The sequence below is a fragment of the Schistocerca americana genome, chromosome 2, assembly GCF_021461395.2.
Source record: "Schistocerca americana isolate TAMUIC-IGC-003095 chromosome 2, iqSchAmer2.1, whole genome shotgun sequence".
Classification (NCBI taxonomy): Eukaryota; Metazoa; Arthropoda; class Insecta; order Orthoptera; family Acrididae; genus Schistocerca; species Schistocerca americana.
Genome location: NC_060120.1, coordinates 240044108 through 240068170, shown reverse-complemented (window position 1 = coordinate 240068170; position 24063 = coordinate 240044108). Strand labels below are relative to the sequence as shown.

At 45.0% G+C, this 24063-nt stretch overlaps 1 long non-coding RNA gene across 1 annotated transcript in view; it reads left to right on the top strand.

The window, feature by feature from the left end:
- The first annotated feature begins 858 nt into the window (after positions 1-858).
- Positions 859-24063, top strand: part of LOC124589872 — an 822095-nt gene continuing 798890 nt past the window's right edge. The window contains exon 1 of the long non-coding RNA XR_006976287.1: positions 859-954. This is a non-coding gene — a long non-coding RNA (uncharacterized LOC124589872). The remainder of the gene's footprint in view (positions 955-24063) is intronic.

The window sequence follows — 24063 nt, the reverse complement described above, 5'->3', positions numbered from 1 at the left end:
CAGGAATTGAAATTTTAGTACCATTTATTAAGTGAGGACCAATGATTTTTTTTTCACAATTATGCCCGCTTTCGTTGTGTTCCCCACATCATGATGCATAATGTGTGAATGAATGAGTCACAAATTTCGATATCAGACTGACGTCACAGGCTGTTCCCCTCTGTGAGTTTTTGTGATGATGGTGCAGTTGTCTTCCTTGGTACAGGTGCATTGTCGATGGTGTGGATGTGTTGGTGGTGCAGCTGCAGTGGTGATGGTGTGGTTGTGTTGTTGGATGCAGGCGCAGTGGTGATGATGTGATTGTGTTGTTGGGCGCAGGTGCAGTGGCGTAGGTGTTGTTGTGTTGTTGTGGGCAGGTGTGGTGGTGATGGTGGTGTTGTGCTGTTGGGAGCAGGTGTGGTGGTGATGTTGTGCTGTTAGGTCTAGGTGTGGTGGTGATGGCGTGATTGTGTTGTGTGCAGTGCAGTAGTGATGATGCGATTGGTTGTTGGGTGCAGCTGTGATTCTGATGGTGTGTTTGTGTTGTTGGGTGCTGGTGCTGTGGTGATGATGTGGTTGTGTTGTTCGCAGGCGAAGTGGTGTGCTTGTGTTGTTGGGTGCAGGCACGGTGGTGATGGCGTGCTTGTGTTGTTGGGTGCAGGCACGGTGGTGATGCGGCTGTCGTGGGGGTCCCTGTCGCTGCGCGGCCGCGGCCCCGCGCAGCCGCCCCCACCGCCCCCGCCGCAGCCACCAGATGGCGCCGCCTCCACCGCCGGGGAGGACTCACTGGCGCTGACGCTGCCGCCCCCACTGGCGCTGCTGCCGCCGCCGCCCCCCGCGCCGCCAGACATCCGCCTGCCGCCCCCGGACAGCCTGCCTTCCGCCCCTGGCTCTGAGCGTGGCAGCGTCCTTCCTCACGACGGTGCCGATTCGGACCTCGACGAGTCGGAGCTGCGCCGGGAGCTGCTCAACGACGTGAGTACCTGCACGAGCCACCAGGCGGCAGCACTGCTCGCCCGCTGTAAATGCCGAGTTTCGCTGGCAGTTTGTTCGTGTCTTTTCTATTAACACCGACGGAAGACGAGCGAGTTACATCATGACTCACCGTTCCCACGTCCACAGCTCGTGGTCTAGTCGTAGCGGTGAAGACAGTTCAGCGCGTTCTGTCAGGAGACTTGGCACCTTTTGCTATAGAACTGAGAGAAGTTCTCATCAGTGGTGTCTGACAAGGGAACCTCCCCATCGCACCCCCCTCAGATTTAGTTATAAGTTGGCACAGTGGATAGGCCTTGAAAAACTGAACACAGATCAATCGAGAAAACAGGAAGAAGTTGTGTGGAACTATGAAAAAAATAAGCAAAATATACAAACAGAGTAGCCTATGTGCAAGATAGGCAACGTCAAGGACAGCGTGAGCTTAGGAGTGCCGTGGTCCCGTGATTAGCGTGAGCAGCTGCGGAACGAGAGGTCCGTGGTTCAAGTCTTCCCTCGAGTGAAGACTTCAATTTTCTATGTAATCAACTTCGCTCTCCAAAATTCCAGGACATGTTCAGATTTGCTTGGACGTATGCAGGATTTGACGGTCTACACAAGGAAAAATCTGAAAACGTTAAAAACATATGTTTTGACAGAGCACAGGGAAAACTGTGCGACTGTGAAACTGTTGCATTCATTTGTTGCAGCTTATGTGACAAACTCTTATGTTTTCATAACTTTTTTGGGAGTGATTATCACATCCACAAGAAAACCTAAATCGGGCAAGGTAGAAGAATCTTTTTACCCATTCGCCAAGTCTACAAGTTAGGTGGGCCGACAACATATTCCTGTCATGTGACGCACATGCCGTCACCAGTGTCGTATAGAATATATCAGACGTGTTTTCCTGTGGAGGAATCGGTTGACCTGTGACTTTGCGATCAAATGTTTTCGGTTCCCATTGGAGAGGCACGTCCTTTCGTCTACTATTCGCACGGTTTTGCGGTGCGGTCGCAAAACACACACAAAACTTATTACGGTGAACAGAGACGTCAATGAACGAACGGACAGATCATAACTTTCGAAAATAAAGAAAATAAACTTTTCACTCGAAGGAAGACTTGAACCAAGGACCTCTCGTTCCGCAGCTGTTCACGCTAACCACGAGCCCACGGCGCTCCTGATCTTACACTATCCTTGATGTTGCCTATCTCACACATGGACTACTCAGTTTGTATATTTTGCTTATTTTTTCATAGTTCCACACAACTTCTTCCTGTTTTCTCGATTGATCTGTGTTCAGTTTTTTAAGGCCTATCCACTGTGCCAACTTATAACTAAATCTGAGAGGGGGTGCGATGGGGAGGTTCCCTTGTGAGAAGTGTGTAATGTGACAACCGCACAGAACTGCTGACGAAATATCAGAAAGAAATAAATGGGAAAAAAAGAAATGTGGCTATCGTGGCTGTCTCTAGACCACAATAGTGTTCTGGGATTCTGGGATTGATTCTCACAGGGGTCAGAGATTTTCTTCTCTCGGGACTGGGTGTTTTGTGTTCCCCTATTTATTCCATTTCACCGTATAGCAAACTGAGGATTTGGAAGGAAATGGAAGGGTTGGGTGGGGAGAAGTGTCTTTCAGCTGTACAGAGCACTGTCGAAGTGCAATGACGAAAGTTGAAAATTTGTGCTGGAGGGGGACTCGAACCTGGATTTACCGCTTCTCATGAGCATTTGTCTTAACCATTTTGATCATGTCGTCGCGGTTCCTGCCCTACCGAAATTTCCAACTTTTCCTACACTGCACTGCATCGTGCTGTAAGTTAGGGTCTGTGTCTGGATAGCCGCAGTAGTTGCCGCCTCGGTAGCTCATCTTGTTCAATCAGAGGGATGGCTCCCCTCCGCAATAAAAAGCTGAAAAAGCTGAGTAAAGGACTCAACGGTGAACTTCAGGGTGTGGCACATGACGTCTGCCCTGATCAAATGCGACGAACGAAAACGAACAAAATGAATTTTAAAATTACGTGATTAAGGCAACCACTCATGAGGTATTGTAAATACTGGTCTCCGTTTGGCACAAATTTTCAGCTTTCGCCCTTACATTTCCGTGGCGCCCCGTGTGGCTAATAGTCACTACTTCCCCATCCCACATTTCCTTTTCCATCTGATTCCTCTATTTCATGTTTCATCATGATTGGTATCTGTCTATCGGACATGTCTGGCAGAACAGATACTACTCACACCTATTATGAGCGCATAAGTGACTAGTGATCGGCTAACGAACATGAGTGTCTACAGACTATGTTATTTTACGACATATGGATATGTGTGCTCACAATATGTAACAGCGTCACGAATGTATTTAATAGTAATGACAACGACATACAAATGTGTCAGCTCCTTTTAAGTTGACGTGGCTTAAAGCCACAAACATCTGCACTTGATAATGGTCTAAGGCCGAAATTGCAATAAATTGAAATAAAGAAAGTGTTACAGTCATTGACGTAAATGTAATGTCTTTTATAATGACGAAAGACGTCAAAAATGGGTGAACTAACAGCAGATTTTGGAAGACACATGCTAAAGCAAAGTATAGAACGTCCATTGGATAGTTCCATCAGAGCTGTAAGATATTCCCTAAAATATTAAAGTTTGTTGCTACGTCACAAGTGGTTAGTTTCAGTCCCCAAACTGAGATTATGCTTTGCTCTAACGGCTTCGCCATCGGCGATAAATGTTTATATTCCTTCCTTAGAACAGACCTTGTATGCTCTCAGATACCAATACCTCCAAGTATCACATAAACGTCTACTCGCAGACCAGTTTTATTCGTGCTGGAGACATTTATGTCACAACACTTAAGATCCTTGGTATCAGTGGGTATAAGTCCTCTAAGGTAGAACCTGCCCAGTCGTATAGTACAAATAAATTTGAATTCTTTATACAGAACTCCCACTAACCCATGGTTTTAATCTTCAGCACGCCGAGTGCTGAGTGAGTATCATACACATGGTGAACAGTGATATATTTAAACTGCAGAGAACTCATTGGATCTCTACAATCAATTCCGTTCTTTCTGAGTGAAATCCGAATGGCCACGTCATTCTGTGAAGAACTGAACTGGATCTGTAAAAGACTAACGGCGTTTCGACTGACTCGCGCCGTTTCTCCTTTGGGCTATGAGCTATTTATACACTTGTTTAGTTTACGGAATGAATCAGGATGAACCCCAAAAGGATATCATTCAAATCTGTACTGCCGCAGAGGCCTACAAAAGCGTACCAATTTTCTCCTTATTTTAGAATTGGTATGATTTCTTAGAATAACCACTAAGGAACTGTGTTCTACACCATCTGTAAATTTAAAGGACGTCTTTCCCTGATATCCATCAACTTTGAGTTCCATTACTGAAAAAAATATATCTGCTTTATAATTCTTCGATCCTTCCTTTCGGTTATGATAGCAGATACGTGATACTAAATGTTTTCTGTTTTTATTTCCAAAGTAATCACGTTGTCAAAAATACACACATCAAAAAAAGTTTTGCTTCACCACGGTTCCAAGAGTTTGAAAATTTGAATAGAGATCAACATAAACATCCTTTCCGTCCTTTTATTGCTCATGAAAATCACTCATTGCATGTTGTACCACCATACAGCGAGACGTTCAGAAGTGGTTGTACAGACTGCTGTACACACCGGTACCTCTAACATCCAGTAGCACGTCCTCTTGCATTGATGCATGCTTGTATTCTTTGTGGCATACTATCCACAAGTTGATCAAGGCACTGTTCATCCAGATTGTCCCACTCCTCAACGGCGATTCGGCGTAGATCCCTCAGAGTGGCTGGTGGGTCACGTCGTCCATAAACAGCCCTTTTCTATCTATACCAGGCATGTTGGATAGCGTTCATTTGGAGAACATGCTGGCCACTCAAGTCGAGCGCTGTCGTTATCCTGAAGGAAGTCATTCACAAGATGTGCACAATGGAGGCTCGAATTGTCGTCCAGGAAGAAGAATACCTTTCCAATGAGCTGCCGATATAGTTGCACTATAGGTCGGAGGATGGCATTCACATACCGTACAGCCGTTACGGCGCCTTCCATGACCACCAGAGGCGTACGTCGGCTCCACATAATGCCGCCCCAAAACATCAGGGAACCTGGACAGTGTGTTTAAGGCGTTCGGACTGACGGGGTTGCCTCCAAACATGTCTCCTAAGATTGTCTGGTTGAAGGCATATGCGACACTCATCGGTGTAGAGAAGGTGAGCGGTCCATTCGGCATGTTGTTGGCCCCATCTGTACCGCGCTGCATGATGTCGTGGTTGCAAAGATGGACCTCGTTATGGAAGTCGGGAGTGAAGTTCCACATCATGCAGCCTATTGCGCACAGTTTAAGTCGTAACACGACGTCCTGCGGCTGCACGAAAGGCATTATTCAACATGTTGGCGTTGCTGTTAGGGTTCCTGCGAGCCATAATCCGCAGGTAGCGGTCATCCCCTGCAGTAGTAGCCCTTGGGCGGCCTCAGCGAGGCATGCCATCGACAGTTCCTCTCTCTCCGTATCTCCTCTATGTCCGAACAACATCGCTTTGGTTCACTCCGAGACCCCTGGACACTTCCCTTGTAGGGAGCCCTTCCTGGCACAAAGCAACAATGCGGACGCGATCGAACCGCGGTATTGACCGTCCAGGCATGGTTGAACTACGAACAACACGAGCCGTGTACCTTCTTCCTGGTGGAATGATTGGAACTAATCGGCTGTCGGACCCCCTCCGTCTAATAGGCGCTGCTCATGCATGGTTTTTTACATCTTTGGGCTGGTTTAGTGACATCTCTGAACAGTCAAAGGGACTGTGTCTGTGATACAATGTCGGGAGTTCTGGGAACCGGGGCGATGCAAAACGTTTTTTGATGTATGTACAATATTTCTAATAGCTATTTGAAATGTCAAGAGAAAAAATAGAAGAAAAACTACACGGAACTACAAAAGGTAAGGAGACAGACTTCAGACAACTGGAGAAAGATCGTGCACAATATGAAGTACACCGGAAGGAAACAGCTTCCTGATGTAATTGATATTTTAATCTATTACAAGGAAATAATGGATAGTAAAAAGTAAAAGATAGAGAAAATATTAACACTGTGTTGATGTGGCGTTGGTTAACTCTTTCTTCAGTAGCAATAATCTCTTATTTAGAATTAATATTTTCTTAACGTAGCGACAATTAAGGACACCTCAAAGTAACAAAGGTAGAAGTACTTTCAGAAAAAAAGCATTTTACCGCATTTTCATTGTTTGTGCTTTCTTAGAGGAACCACTGGCAAAACGGAAATTCTTCAGTTTTTGTGGAACTCTGCAAACCAGCTATTATTTCTAATTCAGAGACCAATACTACATTTCTGCACGTCCGTTTGCTGTTATGGATGTGTAGCTGAAATAGCGTGTCACTGTTCAGGTCAAACTCACACAGATGGAGAAGTGACAGTTGGTATGATATGAGGAGGGGTGTAGTAGTGGAAGGGAGGGTGAGATACGGGGGGAGGGGGGGGGGGTTAGAGTGAGGTAATGTTGAGGGGAGTGCGGAAGTTATTGAAAAGAGAGCATTAATTTATTTACGTGTTCATTTTCTTCTTCTAAGGCTGTTGTATTGAGAGAACATCTAAAGCAGTCTGTTACGTTCACTGTCCGTTTGTTCATTCACTATGATACTGGGTTTGAAGATCTGTTGCCTTTGAATTTTGCCCTTATACGTTATGTTTCGTGCCTGATGATTACCTGTAGCAATTTGTGAAATCTCTATTGATGTCTGATAGGTTGTGTTAGTTGTCATGAATGACTTGCCGTTACAGGTTTGTGGTGTACATTTGGATATAGAGCTGACATGTGTCTCTTTTTACGCTTTCCAGTCGACCACTCTGCTAACCGTAAGAGGTGCTATCATTCTCTTCGGCCAATCATTTTAATTCAGCCAGTATAATTCATTGATATGACTGTTACATATGCTGAATATGTCTCCAAATACAGGGTGAGCAAAATAAAATTGCCCGAGAAAACATTTCATGACTGTAAGATAGGAAATCCAACTTAAGTCCCGTTGGTGTGGAAGTTATAAGTTGAGTTGGCTATCTGAAAGATGCGTGAATTATTTTCTGGGTTAGTTTTATTTTACCTGTAATACCTGAATAAATTTTCAACTGTCAATATCGCTGAAATCATTTATTCATGTAGATTACCGGTTTCGGCATTCTCTGTTGCCGTCTTCAGATCTATGTTTACATCATTACACAATTTTGTCCTTCATTACAAAAAGTTGTGCTATACAATATACAGGGTGATTATAATTAAAGTTAAACCTTAAAATTTAATAGTGGTCCACGACAAATAACAAATTAATCATACAACAGTGCTTAAGGTGCACGTTCGACCTTAAACAATCGGAACACTGAATGCTTATTGTGCATCGGTGTACACGTGTGATACTGTTCGTTACGTAAGCCGATCCACCACGGCGAGGTCATATCACATTGTATGGGAAAAATCGGTTTTTAATTGTCCTGAGGCCATAAACGACATAAAAAGCATCAGTCAAAATCAAGTCGTATTATTAATTTCCGCGTGAATGGAGCAAAACACGTTCGGTATGCTGTCCACCGTTTTCTGCAACAGGTTGAGATATAGAACCAGCATGTTCCACAACTGAGCGACGTGTTTCCGGGTTCACGTTCAGAACGCGTTGCGCAATGCGTGCCTTAAATGCAGTTAATACAATAAATTTCAGATATCCCCACAGCCAGATGTGACACGGATTAAGATCAGGTGATCGGGACGGCCAGGCTGTAAGGAAATGGCGGCTGATAGTTCTAGCGTTGTCGAAATGGCCCTTCAGCAGCTGCTTAACTGGATTTGCAATGTGCGGAGGTGCGCCATATTGCATAAAAATGATCTCATCCACACATTCACGCTGTTGGAGAGCTGGAATGACGCGGTTGCGCAAAAGAGACTCGTAGTGCTTACCAGCGACGGTACAGGTAACGGGACCGGAGACACCTGTCTCTTCGAAAAAATATGGCCCCATGATAAACGATGCCGTAAACCTGTCACCACACAGTGACCTTTTCCAGGATGAAGTGGTTCTGTTTGATCTGCGTGTGGATTTTCCGTTGCCCATATTCAACAATTCGGTGTATTGACATATCCTATCAGATGGAAGTGAGCTTCGTCTGTTCACAAAATCTTCCAAGATCAACCAGTGTCCATTTCAATGCTAGCAAGAAATTCTAAAGCAAAGGTCTTTCTTGCTGGCTGGTCAACGGGAAGCAACTCTTGCACATGGGTAATTTTGAATGGATAGCAAAGAAAGATGGTCCAAATGGCTCTGAGCACTATGGGACTTAACATCTGAGGTCATCAGTCCCCTAGGACTACTTAAACCTAACTAACCTAAGGACATCACACACATCCATGCCCGAGGCAGGATTCGAACCTGCGACCGTAGCAGTCGCGCGGTTCCGGACTGAAGCGCCAAGAACCGCTCGGCCACCATGGCCGGCAAAGAAGGATGTTTGGTAGGATTTTACCCATCGTGCGCACGGGTATGTCCAGTGTTCGGGCAACTGTCCGTGCACTACACGTTTGCACAGCACCACTCGTCTCCTCCTGCACTGCTGTGGCCACTGCTTCAATTCATTTCCTCCCTCTACCAGGTTGCATACCAAAAGAACCCATCTTTTCGAATTTCCGAATCATTTTCTCCAGAGCCACGGCTGTCATCGGACCGATGCTTTTTTTCAAACCCTTCGGTGTCCGGAACTCCTGCAGAGCGGCGTGTTCACAATCACCATTCTTCTATTACAGCTTTACAAGCAGAGCGCGATACTGCATTGGGACCGTCATGGCGAACGTCGCAGACGCGAAAGGAGGAAACGCCGTGTACCCAGTGTGTTTTCACCGTCTTCAATGCGTGACAGGTGTTTTCATTTTCGTATTCTGACACATACCTCGCCATCTATTGATCAACTTTTACGCTATTTTTCTTCTTATGCCATACGTTTTCCGCCTTCTCCGATAATATTCCGTTGCAATTTGACGTCATTCTGATCAGTGGTGTTCTTTCTACAGTATTTTTAAAGTTTAACTTGAATTATAAGCACCGTGTATGACCATGTTGATATCGTGAGTTGTACTAGAAGTTCGCATGACAGTTTTGAAATAACAGCTATGTACACTCATGTTATTGGGCCAGTTACATGTACTCACATGGGTCATATGAAGCTTAAGAGGGATGTGCTCAGTTGAAGATGATGATTTAGAAACAAGTACGGGTGTTGAGTTAAATGTTGTTTTATCTCAAGTGCTTCTAGTAAGTTAAGATTTCTCATGAATGTGAGTGAGCAATTGTAATCGGCGCTGTAACATGTGTGTTCATAGCTGTTGTCTTACAACTGACATGGTGACTTCTAGTATGGTTCACGATAACAACATGGAATACATTGTATAGCACCAATTATTGGACTGAAGAAGAAGATTGAGTAATGATGCAAAAATAGATCCAAATATGGCAACAGTGAACTATCAAAAGCCGTAATCTATATGGATAAATGATTTTTGTGATCTTGATGGCTGAAAATTTTTTCAGTATTCATAATAATTTTTCTTAAATTACTCAGTACATACTACCAAAGAAAAATTTCACCTGGTAACCTACAGAAACCTAAAAAATGTTAACCATGACGCTCTTCAAAAGGATTGCTCAGACGTCCCTTGGCATGATATAAGCAATGAACCGACTTTAGACGGAAAAATTCGGGAATTATGTCGCAAAATTATTGCACTGTATGATAAACATGCTCCTCAACGCACTGTCAAGGTAAAGAGAGCTCCCGCTCCGTGGCTCACCACTGCATTACGCCAGTTAATGAATGAACGTGATGCTACACATAGGGCCTTCAAGCGTAACCCAACTCCCGAGGCGTACGAAGCTTATAGAAAACTCCGAAATAGAACCAAGCAAAGCGTGAGGAATGCCAAAATCAGACATGCCCGCTCTGTCGTATGCGGCATATCAAAACCTGCTGCACTGTGGAAAAAGCTGCGCAGTTTCGGTATAGGGAAGCGAAGATCTGACGCTGTTTATCAAGCGTCTGCAGAAGAATTAAACGATTTCTTCTCAACAGCCGTAAACTGCCACGCAGCGTCAAATTACCAGCCCCAAGATATCAATCTCTCGAGAGACAAGTTTTTCCTAAAACATGTCACTACCGGCACAGTACACAAGGCAATTATGAGAATCTCTTCCGAGGCAGTAGGAAATGATGGAGTGAGCATTGGCACGATTAAGAACGTCGTAAACACTATTACTCCAGTTATCACAGACATCTTCAACCTGTCTCTTGTCAGTAGTACATATCCTACTGAGTGGAAGCAAAGCTTAATTCAACCTATACCCAAGACTGACAACCCTAAGTCGCCAGGTGACTACAGGCCGATCAGCACACTTCCTGCAATATCTAAAGCCCTAGAATACATCGTCCATGAACAGCTGACGGATTACCTCAAAACTCATAACATCCACGACAAATATCAGTCAGGCTTTCGAAAGCACCATAGTACAGCAACTGCATTAATCAAAGTAACTGATGACATTAAACATGCTATGGACAGACGTGAAGCTACCATCCTAACACTGCTTGACTTTAGCAAGGCTTTTGATACTGTTGACTTTGATATATTACTAATTAAAATGAAGCAGCTGAATTTCTCAAACAGCGCAATACCCTGGTTCAACAGCTACCTCAAAAACAGAAGTCAACAAGTCATTTGTGGGTCGGAAAAGTCATCATGGAAAAACGTGCGCTCTGGAGTTCCCCAAGGCTCCGTCCTTGGTCCATTACTCTTCTCACTGTACATTAATGATATTTCTTCAGTGATTCACTCCTGCAACTACCATCTATATGCCGACGACATCCAACTGTACATAAGTGCAAGCCCCAAGAACATTGCTGACGCAGTAGCGAGTATGAACGCAGATCTTTGCTCTGTTTCTCGATGGGCACAGAACCTAGGTCTGAAACTAAACCCCAAGAAATCCCAGGTCATACTTATATCTCATCCAAAGTTAATCAGTCGGTACTTTCGCGAAACAGTCCCTCAAATACTCCTCAATGGTACCCAACTACCATACCAAAAAACAGTAAAAGACCTTGGAATAATCTTGGATGAACACCTAAACTGGGAAGAACAAACAGTCACAGCTTGCCGGAAATCGCTCTCCTCCCTACACGCAATTCAAAAATTTAGAAAAATATTTCCAACCTATGTTAAACAAAAATTAGTCCAAACACTATTCTTGCCTAATCTTTACTACTGTGATGTAGTTCAACATGGCACAAATAATGAAAATTCGAGATGCCTCGAGCTAGTGATGAATGCTTGTCTTAGATACGTATGCAACATACGGTTGTATGATCATATCAGTCCTACATACTCCCAGCTAGGTTGGATACGCCCACATAAGGCACGCGATCTCCACACGATGTGCTTACTTCATCGATTTCTTAGCCACTGGTGCCCCCAATACTTATCTTCTCACATTAAACACCTATCATCATTCCACAACCGCAATACCAGATCGGATACGTCTAGCATCTTGGCTGTACCTTTACATAACACAAAATCATTCTCCGTGTCATTCTCCATCTCAGCCATACGACTATGGAACGCGCTCCCCTGTGATCTGCGTCTTATCCAAAACCACTCAACATTCAAGAGGGAACTTAAGACTTACATATTAGGGACGGTATAGCCACCATTGTTGTGCCCCACCTCATCTTTTTCTTTCTCCTCTCCATCATAGCTTCGAATTTTACCATTCTATTTCTCTTCCTCTAACCTATCTACCTCTTCTATATGTCTTTCACCCCATTCCATCGTCTTATGTCTCTGCTTGATGAGAATAACTCACAAGCTGCGAGAATATAACGAGAAAATTCCCAACTAGCAATAGGACTGACACTCATAAAAGAAAAATATGTTTACTTTCATATACATAGTCATTATTATTATTATTAATATTATCATTATTATTATTATTTTTATTATTCTTGATTGTTATAATTATTTTTTGATTGTTATAATTAATATTGTACTACTTTTATAATCTCTATTTTTTTCTCTAACATTAATACTGTATAACATGTTATATGTCCTAATTTTCTGTAGACACTGAAATTTGTTGAATCTGAGTATGCCTGGTTAGGTGTAAGAGAGGGCCTGAAGGCCCTAATCTTGCCAGGTAAAATAAATGCATAAATAAATAAATAAATACTACAGAACTGCCCCACACTGACGATGTCGGAAGCATATTATTATTTTACGGACCCTGTACTTAACATCGAAAAACAACCAATTCTCAAATGGTATAGCACAGCAATCAGTCGTCCTTTTTTTCAGGAAAATCTAGATTTCGGCTAGTGCCTTGCCATTATCAATGCGCAGTCGTTTGACTGCACCCACATTCCGAATGGACGGTAACTTGCTGTTTGCTGTTTTGTTCTACCGATATTCGTTTATCTGCATCAGTCTCGGCTTATTGGTCCATTGCCAGGAAACAGTTGACCAACATCTTCTAATAATAATAGTGAGTTCGAAACCAGACATTAAAACCAAGTATACTATCGACACACAGGGAATAAAACTCGAAATTAGGTTTAAAATGTCAAATCAAGCGACGATGTTACATGACAGTTTGCAAGACGGAAAGCATCAAACACGGTACCTACCGGAAACACACAATATTAAATTGTGAAGTTGTATGAGTGGTACTAAAGGAAGCAAGAAAAATCAAAGTAAAGTTTAATGACAATTTGCGATTGAGGTCTCGGAGTGTGTTGCTGATTGAATGCGACATGTCAAGTTTAAGAGAGGTGCACTCAGCTAAAACTGTCATTTAGGGACAGGTGCGGGCGTTGAGCTAAGCGCTTATTTACCAGAAGTGCTCCGAATAAGTTAAGATTTCTCCCTTTGTTGATTATATGTAGCACGTCAGTGATACTGTGTCTATCAGCTTACTTCAGCACATGTTCAATAAAAGAGGAATCTGACTTGTGCAATCTCCATCCACATGAATCTCCAAAACATTTACAGAAAAAAAAACTCAAAATTTGTTACTGCAACAGTGCGTATGGTGTACATGAAACGATTTCCTTTACAGATTAACTGAAGGGCTTATTTCAATAGTGGTACAAGTCCATTACCTCCACTTTTCTGCCCATAATGCTTCTGAAATTAATGATCCAAACAAACAGAAAGAAAGGTTCAACTCTAGCAAGAAGCCATATGCTTGAATATTTCTGGTATCTCAACTGCAGATTTTTCACCGCTCATTCAGCTTTAGGACTCTGTATTTCACAATGAACAAAACTGGACTTGTACCACTACTAAAATAAGCCCTTCAACTGCTCAAGTGGCTTGAGGTACCGGGTACCGACATATGCCGAAACACCCATATTAGTACTTAGTGTAGTCTCGACAGGTGGCAAGGAAGGTGCTGACTCGGGCATGCAGTCGATCGTATAGATAGCGAATACTGTCCTGCGATACGTTATGCCACGTCTGATCGACCTGTTCACGTAGTTCTGTAAGAGTCGTTGCTTGACGAGTTGCAAGATTCACTTCTCGTCCCATTATATTCCACACGTGCTCAAGTGGAGACAAGTCCAGAGATCGTCCTGGCTAGGGAAGTTGCTGCACGTCTTACAGATTGCAAGACTGTTGAAACGATAAATTATCTTCTTGTTGCAAGAACGGCAAAATAATGGGTCTGACAACATTATGCATGTAACCGAGCCCTGTTAGCATCCCCTTCAGAAACACCAATGTAAAGGGGAGTTGTAGCTTATCGCACCCCAGACCATAAGACGTAGAGTAGGGCCAGTATGTCTTGGACGAACTCACTCTACAAGAGAGCGGACACCAGGTCTACGCCGTACGAGGAAATGGCTATTACTTGCATGCAGACAGTACCTGCTTTCATCGCAGAAGACCAAAGCGCGCCATTCAGTCTTCCAAATGGTCCTTTGACGGCACCAGTCGATCAGTGCACGTCAGTGTTGTGGCGTGTGAGTGGATGACAGGCTAGAGATGTGCGTGCCCGTGGTCCCACTGCTAGTTACCAGTTCACAACATTTCGTGTTGACACGCCTGGGTTCAATGCCCTCTTATCTATGCTGCGTAGCGAGTGACTACCAGTGCCCTTATAATACGACGACCCTGGCGAGCATCTGTGCTGCGTGGACGTCCAAATTCTCGTCTACTGGTGTGAGAATGTCACGTGACCTCCGATACCGACATCGTTGGATAAGTGATGCTGCACATCCAACATGTATGGCAGTTTCCGAAAGGATCACACAACCATTCGGATGGCCACAATTTGACCGCTTTCAAACTCGTTCAGTCAGTTGTAGGAAGCGTGAGTGGATCTCCGTGGGATGGATGCCTGCTTGCTTCACTCGATTGCGCCACCCTGAGCCTTCTGGATATGACCATGCCCTATTAAAGGATAGACACAAATGGAGCTCTAGTAGTTATACTACTACGCTACATGTTGACAGACAACGCTGAAACCATTATCAGTGTATCTACTATCCCCCAGGTAACATATGCCGTCATCCGATTAAAATCGACGTCGTCTTTCCAGGGTGTACTATTTTTTCCGGCAGTGTATGTAACAAGGGAACTAGAATGTCTGCCATCGGTAGGAACACGAGTTATTACCTCCAACACCTTCAAATATCTGATTACAAATGAGTTAATGCGTTACATATGTGTTGATACGAAGCATGAAACGTTTACATTTGAAGATGCAAAACCCTAACTGTGTTGTTTCTGTTAGTTTCGCGTTATGTGCCCGTAGACTAATGAGAAAAGCAAAACCAAAATTTTTTCACTCATCTCAATGTTTATGACGTCATACCTCCTAAACTATGTGTCGTACAATTGTATTATTTTACAGATACTTTCTGAGCCGTGACCTGCTCTCGTTGATGCCGTTTCTTCTTTGGCATTTTGTCACAATCGAGTGGTGTCTTATTTCTCCCCGAGTTACTACCATAACGAGTTGCTGACTTGCTTCCGTCAGTGGCAGCAGCAGCGTTTATCGGTACTAGTACCGCTGTACCATCTTTGGTGTGACCGCTATATTTCCGTGTGGTGGCGTGGGTGGCAGTCGGTCCGTTGGGGCAGAGCAGCGCGGAAATCTCCGCGACGCGATCTCAGGCTGGGACCGCTGGCGGCGCGCACGTGCGGTAATTAAAAAAAAAAATTTAAAAAGTAAATGAAAAATGTGGAAGCGTGCTGGGCCCATAACCTAGAGGTCCGTAGATCGTAACCACGCTTTGCTACCAGTTGAATCTGGTTTTGCAGGACAGAACGGATCAGGTTATGGTTGTGGTTAGTTGCACAAAACACACAAACTTTTATCTTCCTAAGAACCACTTAATTACACATTGCCTTAAAAGGATAAAATTAAAACAATACAGCTGAAGGCCTAGTTAAGAAAACTTGCGATACTTCCTGGGCTGAAGGCCCAAAACCACACCAAAAACAGGAACGGCTGAAGGCCTGAACACAGGTTATAAAAATTGCTTTAAAGAATACACGTGGCTGAAAGCCTATCTTAAAAAAAGTATTTCACGTAAATACACTCCTGGAAATGGAAAAAAGAACACATTGACACCGGTGTGTCAGACCCACCATACTTGCTCCGGACACTGCGAGAGGGCTGTACAAGCAATGATCACACGCACGGCACAGCGGACACACCAGGAACCGCGGTGTTGGCCGTCGAATGGCGCTAGCTGCGCAGCATTTGTGCACCGCCGCCGTCAGTGTCAGTCAGTTTGCCGTGGCATACGGAGCTCCATCGCAGTCTTTAACACTGGTAGCATGCCGCGACAGCGTGGACGTGAACCGTATGTGCAGTTGACGGACTTTGAGCGAGGGCGTATAGTGGGCGTGCGGGAGGCCGGGTGGACGTACCGCCGAATTGCTCAACACGTGGGGCGTGAGGTCTCCACAGCACATCGATGTTGTCGCCAGTGGTCGGCGGAAGGTGCACGTGCCCGTCGACCTGGGACCGGACCGCAGCGACGCACGGATGCGCGCCAAGACCGGTGGATCCTACGCAGTGCCGTAGGGGACCGCACCGCCACTCCCCAGCAAATTAGGGACACTGTTGCTCCTGGGGTATCGGCGAGGACCATTCGCAACCCTCTCCATGAAGCTGGGCTACGGTCCCGCACACCGTTAGGCCGTCTTCCGCTCACGCCCCAACATCGTGCAGCCCGCCTCCAGTGGTGTCGCGACAGGCGTGAATGGAGGGACGAATGGAGACGTGTCGTCTTCAGCGATGAGAGTCGCTTCTGCCTTGGTGCCAATGATGGTCGTATGCGTGTTTGGCGCCGTGCAGGTGAGCGCCACAATCAGGACTGCATACGACCGAAGCACACAGGGCCAACACCCGGCATCATGGTGTGGGGAGCGATCTCCTACACTGGCCGTACACCACTGGTGATCGTCGAGGGGACACTGAATAGTGCACGGTACATCCAAACCGTCATCGAACCCATCGTTCTACCATTCCTAGACCGGCAAGGGAACTTGCTGTTCCAACAGGACAATGCACGTCCGCATGTATCCCGTGCCACCCAACGTGCTCTAGAAGGTGTAAGTCAACTACCCTGGCCAGCAAGATCTCCGGATCTGTTCCCCATTGAGCATGTTTGGGACTGCATGAAGCGTCGTCTCACGCGGTCTGCACGTCCAGCACGAACGCTGGTCCAACTGAGGCGCCAGGTGGAAATGGCATGGCAAGCCGTTCCACAGGACTACATCCAGCATCTCTACGATCGTCTCCATGGGAGAATAGCAGCCTGCATTGCTGCGAAAGGTGGATATACACTGTTCTAGTGCCGACATTGTGCATGCTCTGTTCCCTGTGTCTATGTGCCTGTGGTTCTGTCAGTGTGATCATGTGATGTATCTGACCCCAGGAATGTGTCAATAAAGTTTCCACTTCCTGGGACAATGAATTCACGGTGTTCTTATTTCAATTTCCAGGAGTGTACTTGGCTGAAGGCCACACACAAGACATTGGACAACGCAGGACTTAGGGCCTGGATAACAAGAATTTCATATAGAGCAAATTTTTTTAAAAAAAACTTAGTTTCAATCACATAATTTTCAAAATGCTAATTTAAGACGGCTGAAGGCCTTATCTTACAAATATTTCTCTTAAAAGCTCGGCTGAAGGCCACACACTGGACACTGAACATCTCAAGACTTTGGGCCTTTCAGTGGCATATGTGGGTCGTGTTTGTAAAACGTGTTGTGAATATAGATAACAGTAGAGGCGTAGTAAATTAAAACGTCATGCTTGAAGCAGGATTTTTGCGTCAAGAATAGCGAAGATGTTGTAATGAATAAAATTCTTTCCTTTCATTACTCGTTGGTCAACGAGAAAAAAAAATCGAAGTCGTTTGAATGTACATGTACAGTCGGTCCGAAGTCGCTAAGTACCTTCATTCCAAATGATAGACGAACCTAGTCGGGGTATTTGAATAAAATAATTTTGGGTATTAGGCCGCATCACTATAAACAATAAAGCACCTAAATTGCCGGCGTTTCGACAGATGTGGCAGCGATCCTCTTCAAGGCAGTTAACTGAACCGCGATGTAGACGAACGCTGCAAAGTCGGTGGAAACATATGTAATTTAGTTGCTTCAGTATTTTATAATGACGCGGCTTTGTACCAAAAAGTATTTTATTCAAAATGGCATTGGCCATGGGAGCCGCTGAAGTTATGTTACAGTTTTTAACACTGCTCTCAGCTGTAATTTCGTTATCAGTTTATTGGCAACCAGTTTCGGTGATATACTTCGGCATCACAGGGCCCAAAAATTAATATAAACCATTTACTTTAATAACAGCATGATATCAAAAGCAAAATGGTATACAGAAATAAAATATGAAACACACTGTTATTCTGTTGTTTACAAATGATCCATATACAACCGTAATTAATGTATTGTAAAATATTGTAATTATACACTCCTGGAAATTGAAATAAGAACACCGTGAATTCATTGTTCCAGGAAGGGGAAACTTTATTGACACATTCCTGGGGTCAGATACATCACATGATCACACTGACAGAACCACAGGCACATAGACACAGGCAACAGAGCACGCACAATGTCGGCATTAGTACAGTGTATATCCACCTTTCGCAGCAATGCAGGCTGCTATTCTCCCATGGAGACGATCGTAGAGATGCTGGATGTAGTCCTGTGGAACGGCTTGCCATGCCATTTCCACCTGGCACCTCAGTTGGACCAGCGTTCGTGCTGGACGTGCAGACCGCGTGAGACGACGCTTCATCCAGTCCCAAACATGCTCAATGGGGGACAGATCCGGAGATCTTGCTGGCCAGGGTAGTTGACTTACACCTTCTAGAGCACGTTGGGTGGCACGGGATACATGCGGACGTGCATTGTCCTGTTGGAACAGCAAGTTCCCTTGCCGGTCTAGGAATGGTAGAACGATGGGTTCGATGACGGTTTGGATGTACCGTGCACTATTCAGTGTCCCCTCGACGATCACCAGTGGTGTACGGCCAGTGTAGGAGATCGCTCCCCACACCATGATGCCGGGTGTCGGCCCTGTGTGCCTCGGTCGTATGCAGTCCTGATTGTGGCGCTCACCTGCACGGCGCCAAACACGCATACGACCATCATTGGCACCAAGGCAGAAGCGACTCTCATCGCTGAAGACGACACGTCTCCATTCGTCCCTCCATTCACGCCTGTCGCGACACCACTGGAGGCGGGCTGCACGATGTTGGGGCGTGAGCGGAAGACGGCCTAACGGTGTGCGGGACCGTAGCCCAGCTTCATGGAGAGGGTTGCGAATGGTCCTCGCCGATACCCCAGGAGCAACAGTGCCCCTAATTTGCTGGGAAGTGGCGGTGCGGTCCCCTACGGCACTGCGTAGGATCCTACGGTCTTGGCGTGCATCCGTGCGTCGCTGCGGTCCGGTCCCAGGTCGACGGTAACGTGCACCTTCCGCCGACCACTGGCGACAACATCGATGTACTGTGGAGACCTCACGCCCCACGTGTTGAGCAATTCGGCGGTACGTCCACCCGGCCTCCCGCATGCCCACTATACGCCCTCGCTCAAAGTCCGTCAACTGCACATACGGTTCACGTCCACGCTGTCGCGGCATGCTACCAGTGTTAAAGACTGCGATGGAGCTCCGTATGCCACGGCAAACTGGCTGACACTGACGGCGGCGGTGCACAAATGCTGCGCAGCTAGCGCCATTCGACGGCCAACACCGCGGTTCCTGGTGTGTCCGCTGTGCCGTGCGTGTGATCATTGCTTGTACAGCCCTCTCGCAGTGTCCGGAGCAAGTATGGTGGGTCTGACACACCGGTGTCAATGTGTTCTTTTTTCCATTTCCAGGAGTGTATATAGTAATCAGCATGCTGTACTCTACGTCAGCACTGCCATGCGCATCATCACCTACAGTAAAACTCGAACTGAATCACTGTACGAACATGTAATGAGAAAATAGAAAAGAATACCTATATACAATTAAGACCGATTACAGAACCAAACGTCCTTGCAAGGCTAAATCAATGGTAACCAATATATATAGCAGTAAACCACATAATTAAAAATATGTGGTTTATTCCATCACATATGTAAATAGGCCTATCTACTACTCTTGGTCATTATCGTGCGCACAACATAATTACAACCATAATTTAGCGGTATGAGATACATACATTGTACAACTTGTCTGTGTCGTAACCAGTATTTTCATTTTTATTGCAGGTTGCAACAAAAACCACTTGCACAGATATGTGTACTTCATACCGCTAGATAATGTTTGTAATTATGTCGTGTGCACGATCATGACCACGATTAGTAGATATTAGTTTGCATGATGTCATTAATAATGTTATTGGTTTCCAATGTTTTAGCGTTGCAAGTATGTACATGATTGGTTCTGTAATGGGGCTTCATTGTATATAGGTACTCCTTTCTATTTTCAGATTACATTGTTTGTACCGTGATTAAGTTTTACTGCAGACGACTGTGAGCTTATGAGTTCTGACACAGAGTACAACATGATGGTTACACCCACGTACATACATAATATGGCAACCGGTTTCGACGATATACTTCATATCATCAGGCCCTAAAACTAATATAAAAATATCTGTATCAACGATAGTATGCCACCAAAAGCAAAATCGTACATAGAATTAAAATATGTAATACATAGTTAATCTATTGTTTAAACACAATCCATGCTGTCGTTAATGTTAATGCTTTTATATTACTTACAGTTTTAAACATGGCTGTTACTCAGCAGCCATATACTATTTTCAGCATAGGGTTTTACAGCACGTAACTGGTAGGTACGCTGACCTAGGTTTCGAGACCTACTAGGGGTATCTTCATCAGAGTTAAATTCTGGTAAACCGTAAAATTACATTCCTAAAAAGCAATGGTCAGAATCTGAAACGGCTATACTCAAGTCAAAAGGAAAATAAAGTGTTCTACCTTTTGCCCAGCTGGGAACAACATCAGATGTCTGATGTTATTTTTAGCAATGTAATCTTACTATTTAGCAAAATTTCATTCTGATGAAGACACCTATAGTAGGTGTCGAAACCTCGGTCAATGTACCCTCCAGTTATGTGCAACCTGTTGGCTGTATAATGCTAAGTTGAAAATTTATTTTACTTTTGTGGCCTGATTACGACGAAGTGTGTCGTCGAAACGGGTTGCCAATAAATTGATAATGAAATTGTAGCTGACTGTAGTGTTGAAAATTGTAATACTCCTATCGTCTGTGGTCCTCCCCTCCTACTTCACATAGATGGATACGCCGAAACTACGAAATTACATTCTGGCTGTTATGCACTCAGTGAGCTACGCTGCCTCTTGACACATAGACCACTTTCCAATTCTCGACTTATACCTTAAATCTTTAACGTAATGTTATACCTCTTAGTGAGCGGGTTACGAAAGCATTCCAAATTTTCAATTTGGCGCAGCAATTAAATGAGACACTGAAAATTTTCTTTGCCCCTGCAGGCAATTAGATAGGAACCTGCAGCTCAGTCAGGGTGACCTATCTTGGCCGTATACTAACGTAGATATCAGGCACTGAAACACATGTTCTGCTTACTGTTTTGAGCAGCGGAATTCAGCACGCGTTTCACAGGAAGCCTTTGCCGGTAAGGCTCCCTAGGTAGGCGCCGATGCCTTATCTGTGGAGCCGGCCAGACGTTCATGACGTGCGCACCTGGCCGGTTATAAATAGCTCGCGGCGAGCCACTGGCCCCCCAGAGACCATCTCCCGCACGTTATGGCCCCTAATGAAGCCGTTAAAGAGGCCCTAACCCCCTTTGTGGGTCATTCGCTGCCCCGGGCGTGGCCCAGCGCTCCTAAATAATTGTCTCTCAAAGGTGTGGACCCGTAACGACGTGGCGGCGGCTTCAACCGCATCGACTCAGCGGAATCTCCAGTAACGATGCTGCATGTAGCTGCGCTGCACACCGCATCCGTCACGTGTTTCTTTTCCCCTCTAAGATTATTTTCTTTCAGTATTTAGCGGTATTTTAAAGCAATTACACAAATTTCAGCAACGGGTATGCCAAGAATGTTACTTGATTTTCGAATCAGTGCATTCACAAGTACACTTGTTCCCATTCCTCAATAACGAATATTGCACGACACTCGAAATTCTGATTCAAAGTCCCCGAAAATATTTCGTTACACGCATGTGTCTTACTGCACGCAAGTAGTTCGATGAACCCTCTGCCATGCACTTAAGTGTGAACTGCGGAGTAGTCATGTAGATGTAGATGATCAGCCATAACTTTATGACCACCGACCAACTATCGATAGTAGCTTCACCTGGCGGGGAATGACTGCTAGTCAAGACCCACGCAAGGTACATGCAGTATCAGTGAGTGTGCTGTCCGGGTGTAGGTACAATGGGGAAGGTGAGCGATCTATCTGATTTTGACAGAGGGCGCATTGTGCGTCCCGGACGCTCGTCACGGGCATTTCGGAAACTGCACGAGTTGAGTGTTCGAGGATCTCCGTGGTGAGTGTCTTCAACAGGTGGCGCAACCAAGGTGAAACCACGTCCAGACGTCGTGGAGTTGAGCGGCCACCCTTCATTGCATATATTGGACGTAGTAGGCGGGAAGGGCTGGTAAAACGGGGCAGGCGGCGAAGTGTGGCAGAATTAACGTCAGACATTAACGCTGAGCAGAGTAAAAGTGTGCCTCAACACACAGTACAACGAACACTCCTAAAGATGGACTTCTGCATCCAACGATCCACGCATGTGCCCAGTTTAACACCACATCGGCAACTACGACTGAAAGTGGCACGTTACCATCGACAGTGGAAGCGGGCGGGGTGGCAGAACGTTGCGTGGTCTGATGAATCCCGATATCTTCTTCATCGTGCTGATGGGAGGAGGCGAATCCGTCGACTGTCGAAGTAACTGCTCCATTTCACCTGTACTGCGGGACGGAGATAGATTGGCGACGGTTCCATTACGCTCTGGGAAACTTTCATGTGGGCGTACGTGTGCCCAGTGGAGCTCGTGCACATCATCGTGACGGCCGAGGAGTATCGTACACTGTTTGCAGACCACGCACACCCTTTCATGGCGATCGTGTTTCCCGACTGCAGAGGCGTTTTCCATGAAGATAATGCACCATATCACAAGGCCAGGAGAGTGACGGAGTGGTTCGAGGAACACAGTGGAGAGTTCCACCTGATGTGCTCGCTCCCCAACTCGCAGATCTGAGCCCAACTGAACACATCTGGAACGTGATTGAACGTGGCGTAAGAGCTCATCGCTCCACTCCCCGGAGTTTACGGAAATTAGGGGACTTGTATGTGCAGATGTGATGCCAACTCCCTTCAGCGTCCTACCAAGGCCTCATTGCTTCCATGCCACGACGCGTCGCCACCGTTATCTTTGCCAAAGGTGGACATACCGGCTATTAAGTAGGCGGCCATAATGTTTTATTTTTGTTTATTTATTTATTTATTGTTCCGTGGGACCAAATTAAGGAGAAGTCTCCATGGTCATGGAACGAGTCAATACATGAAATTATAACACGATATTAGAAACAGATAAAATGAAATATAAAAAAAACATATTCAGGTGACAAGTCGTAAGTTTAAATGAAGAAAATCAACAATGTAACACTGGAATTTGCTTAATTTTTTAGCTCTTCCAGGAGCTCCTCGACAGAATAGAAGGAGTGAGCCATGAGGAAACTCTTCAGTTTGGACTTAAAAGTGTTTGGCCTACTGCTAAGATTTTTGAGTCCTTGTGGTAGCTTATTGAAGATGGATGCTGCAGAATACTGCACTCCTTTCTGCACAAGAGTCAAGGAAGTGCATTCTACATGCAGATTTGACTTCTGCCTAGTATTAACTGAGTGAAAGCTGCTAACTCTTGGGAATAGGGTAATATTGCTAAAAACAAACGACATTAAAGAAAATATATACTGTGAGGGCAATGTCAGAATTCCCAGATTTTTGAATAAGGGTCGACAAGAGGTTCTCGAACTTACACCACATATAGCTCGAACAGCCAGTTTTTGAGCCAAAAATACCCTTTTTGAATCAGAAGAATTACCCAAAAAAATAATACCGTACGACATAAGCGTATGAAAATATGCGAAGTAGACTACTTTTCGTGTTGAAGTGTCACTTATTTCAGATACTGTTCTAATGGTAAATAAAGCAGCATTTAGCTTCTGAACAAGATCCTGGACATGGGCTTTCCACAACAGCTTACTATCTATCCGAACGCCTAGGAACTTGAACTGTTCCGTCTCGCTTATAATATGCCTATTCTGTCTGATCAAAATATCGGTTCTTGTTGAATTGTGAGTTAGAAACTGTAAAAACTGAGTCTTACTGTGATTTAGCATCAAATTATTTCCCACAAGCCACGAACTTATTTCATGAACTACATTATTTGTTACTGTTTCA